Source organism: Drosophila willistoni, unplaced genomic scaffold, assembly GCF_018902025.1.
Source record: "Drosophila willistoni isolate 14030-0811.24 unplaced genomic scaffold, UCI_dwil_1.1 Seg171, whole genome shotgun sequence".
In the NCBI taxonomy this organism is placed as follows: Eukaryota; Metazoa; Arthropoda; class Insecta; order Diptera; family Drosophilidae; genus Drosophila; species Drosophila willistoni.
In genome coordinates this window covers 977821-993153 of record NW_025814133.1, presented here as the reverse complement: position 1 = coordinate 993153, position 15333 = coordinate 977821, and the positions used below count along the sequence as shown (strand labels likewise).

General features: G+C 38.7%; 1 protein-coding gene across 1 annotated transcript in view; it reads left to right on the top strand.

Moving 5' to 3' along the window:
- The first annotated feature begins 204 nt into the window (after positions 1-204).
- The window catches only part of LOC111519615 (inactive rhomboid protein 1), a 140429-nt gene continuing 125300 nt past the window's right edge, over positions 205-15333 (top strand). The window contains exon 1 of the mRNA XM_023181264.2: positions 205-293. The gene's annotated coding sequence lies outside the window, so the exon portion shown is untranslated. The remainder of the gene's footprint in view (positions 294-15333) is intronic.

Sequence of the window (15333 nt, the reverse complement as noted above, 5' to 3'; positions counted from 1 at the left end):
CTTCAATTTTGCAAAAAAACCAAACCAAAAATTTCTAACATTAAAAAAATATTTAGATAACTTTCCTTTTCCAATGCTTAAAAATTTCGGGCTGAGTACGCTGTTATCGTATTTATGTATGTATGTATGTATATAACTGAACTAGACCGCATGCGCATACAACAAACCTCAAGTAGGGTGATTTTGTAACATATAGTGATTGCTGTGATTGTGCATTCATTAGTTCTTTAGACTCAAACGTCTTAAACTACAAACAATTGCTGAATTTGTGACTTTAAAAAACTTTCAACCAGGTAAAGGGTTCTTTTAAATATAAAATAATAAAAATGCTTGGGTAATACAAGGTGAAACACTTCATGTCAGAAAATCAATAAAAAAGAAAATTTATATGACATTGATTATGTATATGTATATGTATATGTATATGTATATGTATATGTATATGTATATGTATATGTATATGTATATGTATATGTATATGTATATGTATATGTATATGTATATGTATATGTATATGTATATGTATATGTATATGTATATGTATATGTATATGTATATGTATATGTATATGTATATGTATATGTATATGTATATGTATATGTATATGTATATGTATATGTATATGTATATGTATATGTATATGTATATGTATATGTATATGTATATGTATATGTATATGTATATGTATATGTATATGTATATGTATATGTATATGTATATGTATATGTATATGTATATGTATATGTATATGTATATGTATATGTATATGTATATGTATATGTATATGTATATGTATATGTATATGTATATGTATATGTATATGTATATGTATATGTATATGTATATGTATATGTATATGTATATGTATATGTATATGTATATGTATATGTATATGTATATGTATATGTATATGTATATGTATATGTATATGTATATGTATATGTATATGTATATGTATATGTTTTTATGTATTGTATATGTATATGTATATGTATTTTTTTTTTTTTTTTTTTTTTTTTTTTTTTTTTTTTTTTTTTTTTTTTTTTTTTTTTTTATATGTATATGTATATGTATATGTACATATATGTAATGTCGAATAATTTTTTCTGTAATTTGTTGGTTATTGTGTTCAGATTATGAACCGTAAAAATGGTCTTCATAGTTTAATCCGTTTTTTTCACAGGTGCATTTGAACAAAGAGAAGTCCTTTTTTTGGGGGGCATTTATTTAAGACGTTTTTTCCAAAATCTTAAATATTGAAGATAGACGTTTGAAATCTTCGAAGAAGTTGAAGATCTAGCAAAACTAAGGTAAACTGCATACCACTAATTTTGGATTTAGCCCCAACTTTCAATTTGGGGCCAATTGAAAATCTGAATTTTGTATGAAAATTTTTGGTCCTTTGGGCGAGTCCATTTTACGACACTAATTCATACTAAAGTACTTTTTTTCTTGAACTACGAAAGAAAGTAAATTGAATTTCCCGTCGAATGACATATTTTTCATTAAAATGGAATAAAAATTAGATAGTTTTTTTTGCCTATCAATATGAGACATTTTATGCAAAACTGCCCTTCTATTCTCCGTCTCTTTCTTTTTATGTGTATAGAAGGGTGGGAATAGAAGGGCAGTTTTGCATAAAATGTCTCATATTGATAGGCAAAAAAAACTATCTAATTTTTATTCGATCGTTGCAACCAGGTATTCTATCAGAGCCAGCCGATTTGTTGCTTTTAATCCGCTTGGCAGCCAGCACGATTTCTCCATCACTAATTTAGCATGAATAAGTCTCTTGTTGGGCTCCTGCAACTGGAGGCTGCAATATTGGCCGCTCTGGGAATAGCGTTTTTACAATGTTTGCGAGTAGCACTCTGTCTGTGGGGGATGGACGTTTGGCAAGTTTGCCCATTACCAACTTGTAAGCCGCTCCGAAGGGTTGGTCATCGGCATCCGCGCAGAGTTTCTTCCAACAGCCAGCCTTGCTTTGCTTTATGGCTCTATTTGACAGCGCACGCCGCGTCTTATAAGCGTCCAGTAGCCTTTGGAACGAGGGACTCCCTCTGGCCCGTTGCTGCTTGCGTCTGGCTTTGAGGCATTCTTCTCGCGTTTCCGCAATTTCTTGGCTCCACCAATGCACTGGTTTGCGTCTGCTTCCACCTTGGCCCTTGCCATCATTGACCCATCACAGGCTTCGCTTATGGCAGAACATAGTCTTTTTACCTGGGTTTCTGCGTCCCCTGCACTCATCCGTTGTGCGTTGTTCATCATGAACAAGAATGCCTCCTCGCTTAGAGTTTCTTGAAAGTCGTCTATGTCCACACTTGGGGCTATGTAGCAGCTAAAAATCGATATGCCCTTGCACTTCGCCCTGCTGTAGCCTCTGTGTCTGCCAATACTCTCTAACGGAGTGTTATGTGCCGCGTTCTTTTCGCCATGCCTAGTACATAAGATGCACTTTGCGTCGTTATGTAGGTACATATACATTTACATATATGCCGCGTTCTTTTCGCCATGCCGAGTACATTACGTACACTCTTAGCAGAGGATGCCCGTTGTATGTCAAGGCAGCCAACAAGTGCAGAGATTAAGTTTCTGCAACTTAATATAAATCATTGCAGATCTGCACAGGATTTGTTGGAGCAGACTGTTATAGGACTTAAAAAAAAAAAAAAAAACAGAGGGCCGGGGCAAACTTTGACCGCGTGACGGGTGGGTTTCCCCAGGGCCCGCAGTTTTCAGAAGGGCCCGCGATACATCACAGTCGAAAATAGCGGATTTATTTGAAGGGAAGTAGGGGGCCCAAACATGGGGGATTTTCTCTGATTTCTGATTTTCTCTCTGAGGCCCTGGCTATAGCCATCAAAGTGGAAAAACGTTTTATCCACAAAGTCTTAAATTCACGAAGGAACAGCATACAATCTTAGCATAGCAAATAACGAAGTTATTGTTCAAAGTCACTGTTTTCCACCGATTGTTCCAATGGGAGCTATATGATATAGATGTCCGATCTTAATCAAATTTCACACAATCATGAACAGATATGTTAAACTGGCAATTGTTTAATTTTAAAGCAATCGCGTCAAAAATAGCGAAGTTATTCATAAAAGTAACTGTTTTCGACCGATGGTTTCAATGGGAGCCATATGATATAGTCACCCGATCTTAATCAAATTTGGCACAGTTGTTTATAGGTGTAATAAACTCACCAATATTAATTTACGACAATAGCTCAGAAAATAAGGAAGTTATTGAGAAAAGTCACTGTTCGTGACTTTGTCATTTGTATGGGAGCTTTATGATATAGTGATCCGATCCGCCTGAATCCGCGATATACAACCCCTACAGTATATACAACCCTTCATGCAAAATTTCAACTCTGTAGCTCTTACGGTCTAGGAGGAGTTTGCGTTGATCCATCCGGACAGTCAGACGGGCGAGGGACGGACGGAGATATATGTACTCGTCTTGCCGACCTGATCAAGAATATATACACTTTATATGGTCGGAGATGCTCCCTTCTATGCTTTGTACACTTCTGATGCAAGGGTATAAAAAAACACCAAACGCTTTGTCATTTGAATACATTTGACACCTGTCATCTTATTCGACTTGAGCTAACTCCTTCACTTATACTCATTCTGTTTCTAACTCATACTCACTCAATTCATTTCGAGTGGTGTACATTTTTTGCTAGTCATGCATATCTAATTCCTACACTAATCATATCTAATTCCTACATATCTAATTCCTACACTATACAGGTGGTGTGGGGAACTTTTAATCCACAATGATGAAACTTCCTCTGCCCGTAGCCGATTCGGGCGGTGATTCCTAACGACTTTAAATTTTTGTCTTTATAGCCATACACGATGTGCGGCTTTTGAGCGCACGGTGTCTTAAAAACATGTTTGGCAAATTTTCGGAATTCAATTATAAAATCCTTTGCTCAGGTTCCCAACATATGTACAAATTATCTGAAACTAATTTTTCAAAAGTACTTATTAGACACTTCCAAAGACATAAGTATCTACAAAAAAAGAACTTACGATAATAAGATTCCCAAATAATTGTTGTCCAGGGCGAAAGTTCATCAGAAAAGAGTGCGACCAAGTCTGCGATCGTGAATTATATCACTTCACAAGGGTTGCACTATAGACCGATCGAACTTCTAAGGTCGCATGATTATTTTTATCGACGCAGTCCCTCAGCACATACTGAAATTCAAAGTAACGCCTTAAAAAACTAACACTGATCAGGCCATTGACGATAAGTTTGCGAATTTTTCAAAACAACTTATTCGTCAACAGCTATCGAACAAATTCGTTTTCTTATGAGTTAAAAAAGTCTAACTGTATTTTTAGTCTAGTGGTTGATCAAAGTTCGTTTTTTTTGACTCTGTTAATCATAGCCCATTACTTTCTAATCTGAACCAAACCGGGTTTCCTCTCTTCCTTTTTTGGGTTCGACAGTATCTAACATATAGAATACAGAACATACTTTTTAAGATTTCTTATTCTCATTTCATTTATGTGTACCTCAAGGTAGTCATCTTGGCTGTCTACTTTCTCAATATTTTTTAATGACCTTTCATCATTCAGCCATTTAGTCGGCTAGAAGCTGATCATAAAAATTTTCAATCTGGGTGCCAGCTTAATCTATTGGATCTCAACACTACCAATAGTATGTTAATAACTCTTCGTCGTAACTCTCCTTACGTACAATAATATTGTTGGTGTTTAGATTATATAAAATAAGATAACATTAAGACAATTATAATATAGAACAAATGGAAAAGTATGTCAATTAAGTATGTAAGCCGATTATAGATATCGATGGCTCATCAGTCATAAGTAGATCTGATATGGTCAGCAGTAAACAATAAAGACCTAGTTAATTAAGCTGCTATGGTTAGCTATTAGCAATAAAGACGTATTTTGCTGACCTAACACTATGTCGAACTATGCACTGGTGAGCTCGCTATTTTGTACTATAAAAGAAATGCATTATTCTTAGTAAGATCAGATACCAATTGTAGCTACATCGGGTGTGCATCGCTGTGTCTTTGGCCCCCATCTCTACCTTTGTAATCTCACTCCGAGGTCCACCCAATTTACGTGTTGGTTGCGACAACCTTTAGTCCCTGGTTTATGTTCTAGTGCCTATATATATATATAAATAAATAAACATTTAATAACTTCAAGAAACACATTGAACATTTTGGTGACCCCGACATTGGCGGCTCCAAGTTAAAAGAGTAACAGACTTGGTGAAACCGTCATCAAGCGAGAATATTTGGTCAACTCAGGGGACCAATCTCTCAACAAAAAGGAAACTGGTCAACTAGGCGACTACTTTCTTTGCACGCTTTGGACACAACAATCCTAAGCGAGGGCACAAATTGATGAACATCCCACATCAATCTGGGGTCCTGACTAAAAATATCGCAATTGATTAACTTGGCAATCATTGCGTAGCCACCTTGGCGAATAAAAACAATTTATTGGAAAACTAGGAGTTGGTTTTCCGCAGGGGTAGCAGTGCATACCCATTGAAAAAAAGTTTATAAACTAGGCGATCACTTTGTCAAAAACATTTAACAACGATTTGTGTAAACGAGGCGACCAAATCATAAAAAGTTTTTGAAGTGAAAACTTCTTTAGAATCGTTGGGAGTAATTTGAGACTCGATGAAACGAAAAAGCGACACTAAAAAGAGACACATATAGGATCTTATAGTATTTAGCCTGCGAGAGAATGAGATGCAAATATATAAAAAGCATTATGAATAAAAAGCATTATGAAAAACTTCGACCAAGCTGGGAGTCGAACCCCGGCCACGTCGACACTTTGTAAATTGCCGTCGAGTTCTGTAGTTAGTGTGCTCGCTTGGCGATCGGGCGGCCGGGGTTCGACTCCCAGCTTGGTCGAAGTTTTTCATAATGCTTTTTATTCATAATGCTTTTTATATATTTATATATTTTTTTGTGATACATTTTTATTTACTTTTTATTTACTTTTTATACCCTTGCAGAGGGTATTGTAAAATTGGTCAGATGTTCGTAACGCACAGAAGGAGGCGTTTACGACCCCATACAGTATATAAATTCTTGATCAGCATGAGAAGCTGAGTTGATATAGCCATGTCCGCAAAATGTTTTCTTCTAGACCTATATGATATAGTGGTCCGATCCTAAGGATTTTCATACTCTATCTTACCCGGGTAATAAAAAACCCCAAAAAAAGATTTCATCCCGATAGCTCTTAAGACGGCTGAGTAAAGCGCATACGCACAGACGGACGGACAGATGGACATGGCTATATCAACTCAGCTTCTCAGGTCGTAAACGCCTCCTTCTGTGCGTTACGAACATCTGACCAATTTTACAATACCCTCTGCAAGGGTATAAAAAATAAATAAAAATGAAAATCACAAATTATATAATGAATGAATGCACAGCAACTAGAATCACTGTGTGTTCAGCTCTCTAAAGTGGGAGAAATATGTGCATGCGAAACCAGATTGAGCAATGGAAAAACAGTTTTAATTGTGGCAATTTATATTTCACCCAATCAATCAATAAATAGCATCACGGAATTCATTCATGAAAATTTAATAAAGTATACACCAGAAGTATCGCGGATACTTAGAAAAGATTACGATAAAGTTCCAATGATTTTAAGTGGCGATTTTAACGTAAATTTTGCATTGGACACAGCGGTTCCTTTAATTGACTTTCTCAATACAACATTCAGTTTAAAAATGTGTAACAATCGCACTGAATCAACAACACGATCAAAAACAACAATTGACGCGGTATTTCAAAGATATGTTGACAACATCGAAACCAAAGCATTTGTATCATATTTTAGCTATCATAAGCCACTCGTATCATTTGTTGAAATTGAAAACATTGAGGATGAATAATAATAAAATGAAGAAAATAAAACATGACCTTTATAGCAATATTATAATGAACCTATAATTATCCCGCTCCTAATGCTGCTTTCGTCTCATTCTCTCTCAGTTTGTTTTGCGGAAGGTTTCACTTCTATCGTGTCTAACCGTTAGACGCCCTCTTTTTTTTTTTATATAAAATAAAGTTTGATCAACTCATAAACTCTGTTGCATTCCCTGGCGTCAGCAATATCTGACCTAGTTAAATCGGTCAGTAACCCAGGTAGTACGCACGAGTATATAGTTTGGCATTGGTCAGCAATTTTTGAAGCAAAGAAACTCAAAACCAGAGGGCCGGGGCTAACTTCGACCGCGTCAAAGTTTGTATACCCTTGCAACTTTTTTGGTAACTTTTTTCTTACCTATAGCCATCAAAGTGGAAAAACGGTTAAGCTAAAAAGGCTAATGTTTCCGAAAGAACGGCCTACATAGGAAATAACGAAGATATTGATCAAAGTCACTGTTTTCCACCGATTGTTCCTATGGGAGCTATATGATATAGTTACCCGATCCTTATCAAATTTGGCACAGTCATTAACAGATATATTAAACTAACAAATGTTTAATTTGAAAGCAATCGCGGCAAAAGTAACGAAGTTATTGACAAAAGTCACTGTTTTCGAAAGATCGTTCCTATGGGAGCTATATGATATAGTCACCCGATCTTGATAAAATTTGGTAAGTCGTTTATATGTGTAATTAACTCACCAATATTTAATTTCACGACAATACCTCAGAAAATAACGAAGTTATTAAGAAAAGTCACTGTTCGTGACTTTGCCATTTGTATGGGAGCTATATGATATAGTGATCCGATCCGGCTGAATCCGAGATATACAACGCCTGCAGTATATACAAGCCTACATGCAAAATTTCAGCTCTGTAGCTCTTACGGTCTAGGAGGAGTTTGCGTTGATCCAGACGGACGGACGGACGGACGGACGGACGGACGGACGGACATGGCTATTTGAACTCGTCTCGTCGTGCTGATCAAGAATATATATCCTTTATATGGTCGGAGATGCTTCCTTCTATGCGTTGCACACTTCTGACCAAAATTAATATACCCTTTTTGCAAGGGTATAATAAACAAAAATAATAGTGTTTTAACAATACACTAATCAAAAGCCGACTTAGGGTTATTTCTTATTCTTATTTGTGCTACACTTGACCAATTTTAGGAACGAGTCGGAGCGTTCCCTGTCTTTGACAAAATAAATAAACTCCCATCGGGTCAAGTACTAGTACATATAAGCAATTACATAAGAATATAAAAGAACATGGAGGAGTTTTATAAGCAGCAGACACAACGAGGAGAGGCAATCCAGGCCTTCATTCGGAATACCAAAAAAGATCCTTTCGCCAGGACAACGAATCCATCTAATTTCGAGGAGAAACTTGAGCTCCTGGAATACATGTGGGAGAACTTCGAGAAAAGTCATCAGGAGTTGATGGACAAATTAAATAACGTGCCAACTGAAGATGACTACTTTGTAACGGAATATTGAGGGCGGTTTAACTAATACAGTGGAAGATTAGAGGGACCATTTGGCAAAGATAAAACTAGAGAGACAAGCTCGCCAACGAGAGGAAAAGCGAGTCGTGATCGAACCACGGGTTCGCAAGCAAAGTGCTCTGCTGGACTCATTGTCCAGGATATTAAGACAAATTGTGCCTGAAGAAAAAATGAATTACAAATCGGTAGTCGACAAATTATGGATGCAAATTGAAGAAATCCATTATTAGATTCATCGGCTAGCTAAAAATCAAAATGAAGCCGAATTTAATATAGCTTCGTTTGTGGTCGCAGAAAATACAATGCTGAAATTCTGTGTGGCACCAGCAGAAAATGTTGTGATACAATCACCACCTGTATTGCAATCGATATTATCATTGCAACTACCCAAAATTTCCATTCCAAAATTTGATGGGGATTATCTGAAATGGCACAATTTCATGACATCTATAAAAAGGTGGTTCATGAGTCAAATGTATCCACGATAGAGAAAATGTGGTACTTAAAATCAAACCTTTCTGGAGAAACAGAGAGATTGATACGGCACCTGGAATTAACAGAAGCCAATTACAACACTGCTTGGTCAGTGTTGCAGGAACGTTTTAATAACAAACGAGTTCTAGTAACAGCCATACTGGCAAAGCTGTTTGATCACCCAAATGTGGGAAATGACGCAGCTTCTATAAAGAATTTGCGTTATAACATTTTTGAATCATTGCAAGCCTTAAAAAATGTAGGCGTCAATATGGAATCGTCAGATGCTGTCATAATGCTTCATATGACAAGAAAATTGGATAGATTCAACCACGCACTATATGAGCAATCTCTTTCCAACACAAGGGATCTGCAGGAAGTGAAGGACTTCCTATTCTTCTTGGAACAGCGCTTCCTAACATTAGAGGCGATTGGGAAACCAAGAAACGAAACTCGCAGCATTGACAAACCAAATCCAAGAAAAACATGCGCAACAGCATCTGGGACAAACAGTACCTTGTGTGCTTTCTGCGAAAGAGCAAAGCACAAACTCTTCCAATGTGAAAAGTTCAAAATCAAATCCGCAGCAGGGCGGCTTAATTGGGTGCAGAGACACAAATTGTGCGTCAATTGCTTCAAGCCAGACCATAATGCAAAAAATTGCTCTTGGAGGGGATGCTTTAATGCGATAAAAAACATAACACAATGTTGCATTTAGAAACAGGCAACCAAATTGCTACATCTGCTTCTGCAGCTTCTGCATATGGAATGGGCAGAAAATACACCCTGTTGGCAACGGCCAAGGTAGTGGTGAAAGGGATCAATGAAAGGAATGGAGAATTTCGAGCACTCCTGGATAGCGGCTCACAAGTAAATCTCGTCTCAGAGAGACTGGTAAAGAAATTATCGTTAAAAATTAGCGAGACTCATGTGCACATAAATGGAGTGGGTGGTCAACCACAGATAAGCAAGGCGCGAGTAAGCTTGGTTGTAAGGTCAAGATACAACAAGTTCGCAATGCTAGTTGAGGCATTTGTATTGCCACACATAATAGGTGACCAACCCACAGAACAAATAACGCAGATAGTCACATTACCAGACAACATTCAATTAGCGGACCCAACATTTGATAAACCAGGAAAATTTGATATGCTGTTGGGAGCTGATGATCACTATGCTGTACTGCGTCCAAGCTTACGAAACTCAGAGTTTGGATGGATTGTTGCTGGCAGAATTAATATGTCAACGTCAGCTTCAATCACATGTATGGTAGGCATGACGAATCCAGAGGAATCACTGGAAAGATTCTGGCAGCTAGACACACTAGAGCCAATAAAAAGGTACAGGAGTCCCGAGAAAGAGTATTGTGAAAAATTCTTCCTCGATAACCTACACACGGCGACGGACAATCGACTAATTGTAAAGCTTCCATTTGCTGAAGAGACTTCATCTCTTGGAGAATCTCGGGAAGTAGCCATAAGAAGATTCATGTCGGTAGAGAGGCGAATGAACCCTGACATAAAAAAGGAGTATGTAAAATTTATGTCAGAATATAAACAGCTTGGACATATGAAGCAGGTAATGGTAGAGCAAATTCCCAAGAACAAGTACTATATACCTCATCACTGTGTACTAAAGCCAGAAAGTACCACCACCATGCTAAACGACATTTTATATCCTGGACCAGTTGTACAGAGCCAACTCTTCTCAATTCTTCTGCGGTTCAGGACACACAAACATGTGTTCACGGCAGATATTGAAAAAATGTACCGTCAAGTTTGGATAAACCCTGCCGATCAATTCAATCAGATGATTGTGTGGAGAGAGGATCCAAGTCAAGAACTAAAGTTTTATCGTTTAAAAACGGTAACTTATGGAACCACGTCAGCCCCATATTTAGCGACGAAGTGTCTGGAATATTTGGCACTGAAAAACATGGAAAAATTGTCGTCTGTAGCATCAGCATTAAAAAATGATCTTTATGTTGATGATTGTCTCACAGGAGCAGACAGTTTACCACAAGCCCTGCAAATAAGACAAGAGCTTCTAGAAATCTTGAGACCAACTTACGAAAATGATGTTCAAATAGCAGTCAACTACTAAAGGAAATTCCAAAGGAAGATACGATTGCTGACATCAATCTCGGTGACACACTGGAAGAAACAAGTGTCAAAACATTGGGAATCATATGGGCACCCAAAGAAGACCCATTATGTGGAAAGGCTCAAAGATATACAAAAGGAATAACCAGACGAGTGGTGCTATCTGAAGTCGGTCAAATCTTTGATCCTCTAGGACTGTTCGCACCGGAAGTGGTAAGAGCGAAAATGTTTCTTCAACATGTTGCTACCGAACGAATTGAGATGGATGGTGACCTACCGCCGTATTTGGAGAAGCAATGGGAAGCCTACCGAGAGGATGTACAGGCACTTAACCACATGAAAATTCCAAAGCATATTTTTGATGGCAAGGTCCCCACTGCAAAGGAACTGCATACATTTGTCGATGCATCAGAAAAGGCGTATGGCGCGGCACTTAATGTCCGATCAACCTATAAAAATGGCCAAATTTCGGTCAGATTGTTGTGCGCCAAGTCGAGTGTGGCTCCCCTGGAAGAGCCAGACACTCCCCCGCCTGGAACTATGTGCAGCTGTACTTGGAGCTGAACTACCGGATAGAGTTCGACAGGATCTCCAATTCGGATCAGAAAGTGTGAAATCATTTCTCTGGTCAGACTCAACCGTGGTACTCTCGTGGATTAATTCACGGGCATCACATTTCCACACGTTTGTGGCTAATCGGTTGACAAAAATACACGCAGTATCACATCCAAGGCAATGGCGTCATGTGTCATCAGCACTCAACGCAGCTGATGTTCTGTCTCGAGGCATATCAGCAGCCCAGCTTAGCACACATACATTATGGTTGTATGGACCATTATTTTTCCATGGACCACAACGTGGCTGGCCAGCACCATTTAAGCCTAGAGAGCACACGATGGATACCGCTGAGAAGAAAACCAAGGTATTCAGCATGGTGACTGCCACGGCAAACAACAAGAGTGAATGGATATATACGGTAAATCACAGAAATTCGTTTTACCGGCTACAGCGAATAGTGGCGTATGTGCTACGGTTTTGTCACAAGCAGAACAGGAAACCAACGGCTCAGTTAGAGTTGGAAGAGTTGGACCAAGCACGGAGAGTGATCATTAAGCAAATTCAAGAAACAGGATTTGCATATGAGTTACGGCACTTAAAGAAATGACCTGATCAACCGCTAGATCGCAAAAGCACGGTGGCAACATTGCCACTAATACTGGATGAACATTCAATCATACGAGTAGCAACTCGGCTACAACAAGCACCAGTATCAACGGAAACAAGGAATCCATATCTCTTGCCGTATAATGATCCGGTGGTAAAAATGATGCTACGGAAACTTCATGAAGAGAATCTTCATTGTGGACATGAGGCACTACGCGGAATAGCTCGGCAATATTACCACATTATTAAGGTGAAACCGATGGTCCGGAATGTGATCCAGGGCTGCGTAGTATGCAAGTACCGGCCTCAGTTCTTTAAACAAGTCATGAGCGACTTACCTGAGCATCGGGTATCTCAGAATAGACCCTTTCTCAATGCCGGAGTAGACTATTGTGGACCATTCTGGATCCACTATAAGGTTCGAGGAAAACGTCCCGACAAAGCCTACATTGCAGTATTTGTATGCTCTGCAACCAAGGCAGTACACTTGGAATTGGTCGGAGACCTGTCCACCTCCTCATTTGTGGGCGCGCTTCAGTGCTTTATTGGGCGCAGAGGAAGATGCCAGACATTATACAAGATGGATACGTCCGCGTGGTAGACGTTAAAACAGCCAGAGGCACCTACAAGCGGGCTATCCGTAAATTGGCTCCCTTGCTTAGAGAGACGGCGACAAAACGTAAAATCGAGGCAGATGACACAGAATCGAATTCCCAAAAAGACCCTAGTATCGAGGACACCGCAGAACCAGAGACAAAACGACGGTTGTCGATCGGTCTGCCACCGTTGGCAATGACGATCTGCCTAATGCTGTTGTATAGGCATATACTATGAAAGTATTGGCACAGGAAGGATGGCAACGTCTGACTGGACTATTGTGGCATTCTACGATCTCGAACTATATTGGGCCGACCTGAAGACATTTTCAGACGGAGTAGTAAAGGTTGGAGAAATATGCGTGTTAATGAAGGTTCCAGAGGCATGCACCGCAATGCAGAGGCACTTCGAGCATGTCAACTCAGAGCTACGGACAGGAAATAATCTGCTTCACATAGAACGCCAACGACGATCGCCTTTAGATATAATTGGGAACATTGCGAACGGCTTATTTGGTGTGCTGGACTCAAAGTACGCAACAGAGATGTCAGGCACCATACGAAAAGTTAAATCAAATGAAGACTACTTATTGAACTTGCTGGAAAATCAGACATCTGTAATTGATTCAACGATAAATATCATTAAGCGAGATAAAGCCACAATTGAAAATCAGATGAAACTAATGGGACAACAAATGAACGACATGACCAAAATCCAGGACAATGCAGTAAAGGCATTGCAATGGTATATCACGCTAACTACTCAGATGACAGTTATTGCAGGGAATTTGCAACGAATTCAAACCGAAATTTCCCGAGTATTTACAGATGCCCATCATAGCAAAATAAGCCCGTTACTACTATCACCAGGCCAGCTTCGGGAACATCTGAACCAACTGAAGAGACATCTTCCGTTTGGTTTGGATTTGCCAGTTCCAGATAACGACGTCTTGCAATTATATGGCTTAATGAAGGCACAAGGCACAATCGCAAACAATCATGTGATATTTAAGGTCACATTTCCATTAGTGGAACTGTATAACCTGGTTCCCATTCCAGCAATTGGAACTCATGGGATTGTAATCATGAACATTAAAATTCCCATCATTGCTGTCAACAAGGAACAGAATCAATACATTGGGCTCTCAAGGGCCGATTTGGAACAATGCCATCAGCTCAACAACGAGCAATATATTTGTTTTGATAAAAAAACGACGTTTTCGGCTAATAGCAACTGTGAGTTCCAGCTATTCAAAAACACAAAATCATCAACTTGTCAAATACAACACACAAACAGATCATTCGTGTGGTACGACATGTATCACAAAAATCAGTGGATTTTTGCCACCACTAGACCAATTGAACTCGCAGTGACTGTGACGATAATATACAATTGTCACTATTAAGAAGACTGGATTGTTAACTCTAGACCCGACGTGTACAGCAAGGAGTTCTGCTATACGAATAACAGGTCACCGTATAACAACGACAGACACAATGAAATTGTCATATGTCCGATTTGGCAACTTCAGCATTGGCCCAACCAAAGTAGCGCCAACAACAACACATTTCACAAAGATGCAGCTAAGCTACGACGAACTAAGCAACATTCAATGAAAACTGGAAACTAAGCAAAACTGGAAATTGCCAGAAGACCCCAGCCAGTCGGCTCACCATGTTATCGTCTCCTACGTAGCGCTAACAATACCATTGGTTCTTGTGATGGTATATGGAATAAGAAGATGCTCACAACCCCCAAGACACAATGGTCCAGAGCAGACAACCGTGAGGATCGTCAATCCCATACCGACTCCTGCTGCAGTAAGCCCAGCCGCCAGCAATTTTGCAGTCAACGTTGGATAACGTTGAACAGGTGTTCAACGGCCGGGAGTATGTTGGTGTTTAGATTATATAAAATAAGCTAACATTAAGACAATTATAATATAGAACAAATGGAAAAGTATGTCAATTAAGTATGTAACCCGATTATAGATATCGATGGCTCATCTGTCATAAGTAGATCTGATAAGGTCAGCAGTCAGCACAATAAAGACCTAGTTAATTAAGCTGCTATGGTTAGCTATTAGCAATAAAGACGTATTTTGCTGACCTAACACTATGTCGAACTATGCACTGGTGAGCTCGCTATTTTGCACTATAAAAGAAATGCATTATTCTTAGTAAGATCAGATACCAATTGTAGCTACATCGGGTGTGCATCGCTGTGTCTTTGGCCCCCATCTCTACCTTTGTAATCTCACTCCCAATTTACGTGTTGGTTGCGACAACCTTTAGTCACTGGTTTATGTTCTAGTGCCTATATATATATATAAATAAATAAACATTTACTAACTTCAACAAACACTAACGTCTTTCATTGAACAAATATAAATTACTAACTGCTCTAATTACTAACTCTCATTCCCCGCAATCTCCTCAAAGTTTTATATTTTCTTACATAAAACATCTCTCCTTTCCTGTTAGGATTATGGATAGCTACAGTTTCTTGTATAATTCTACAGTATTA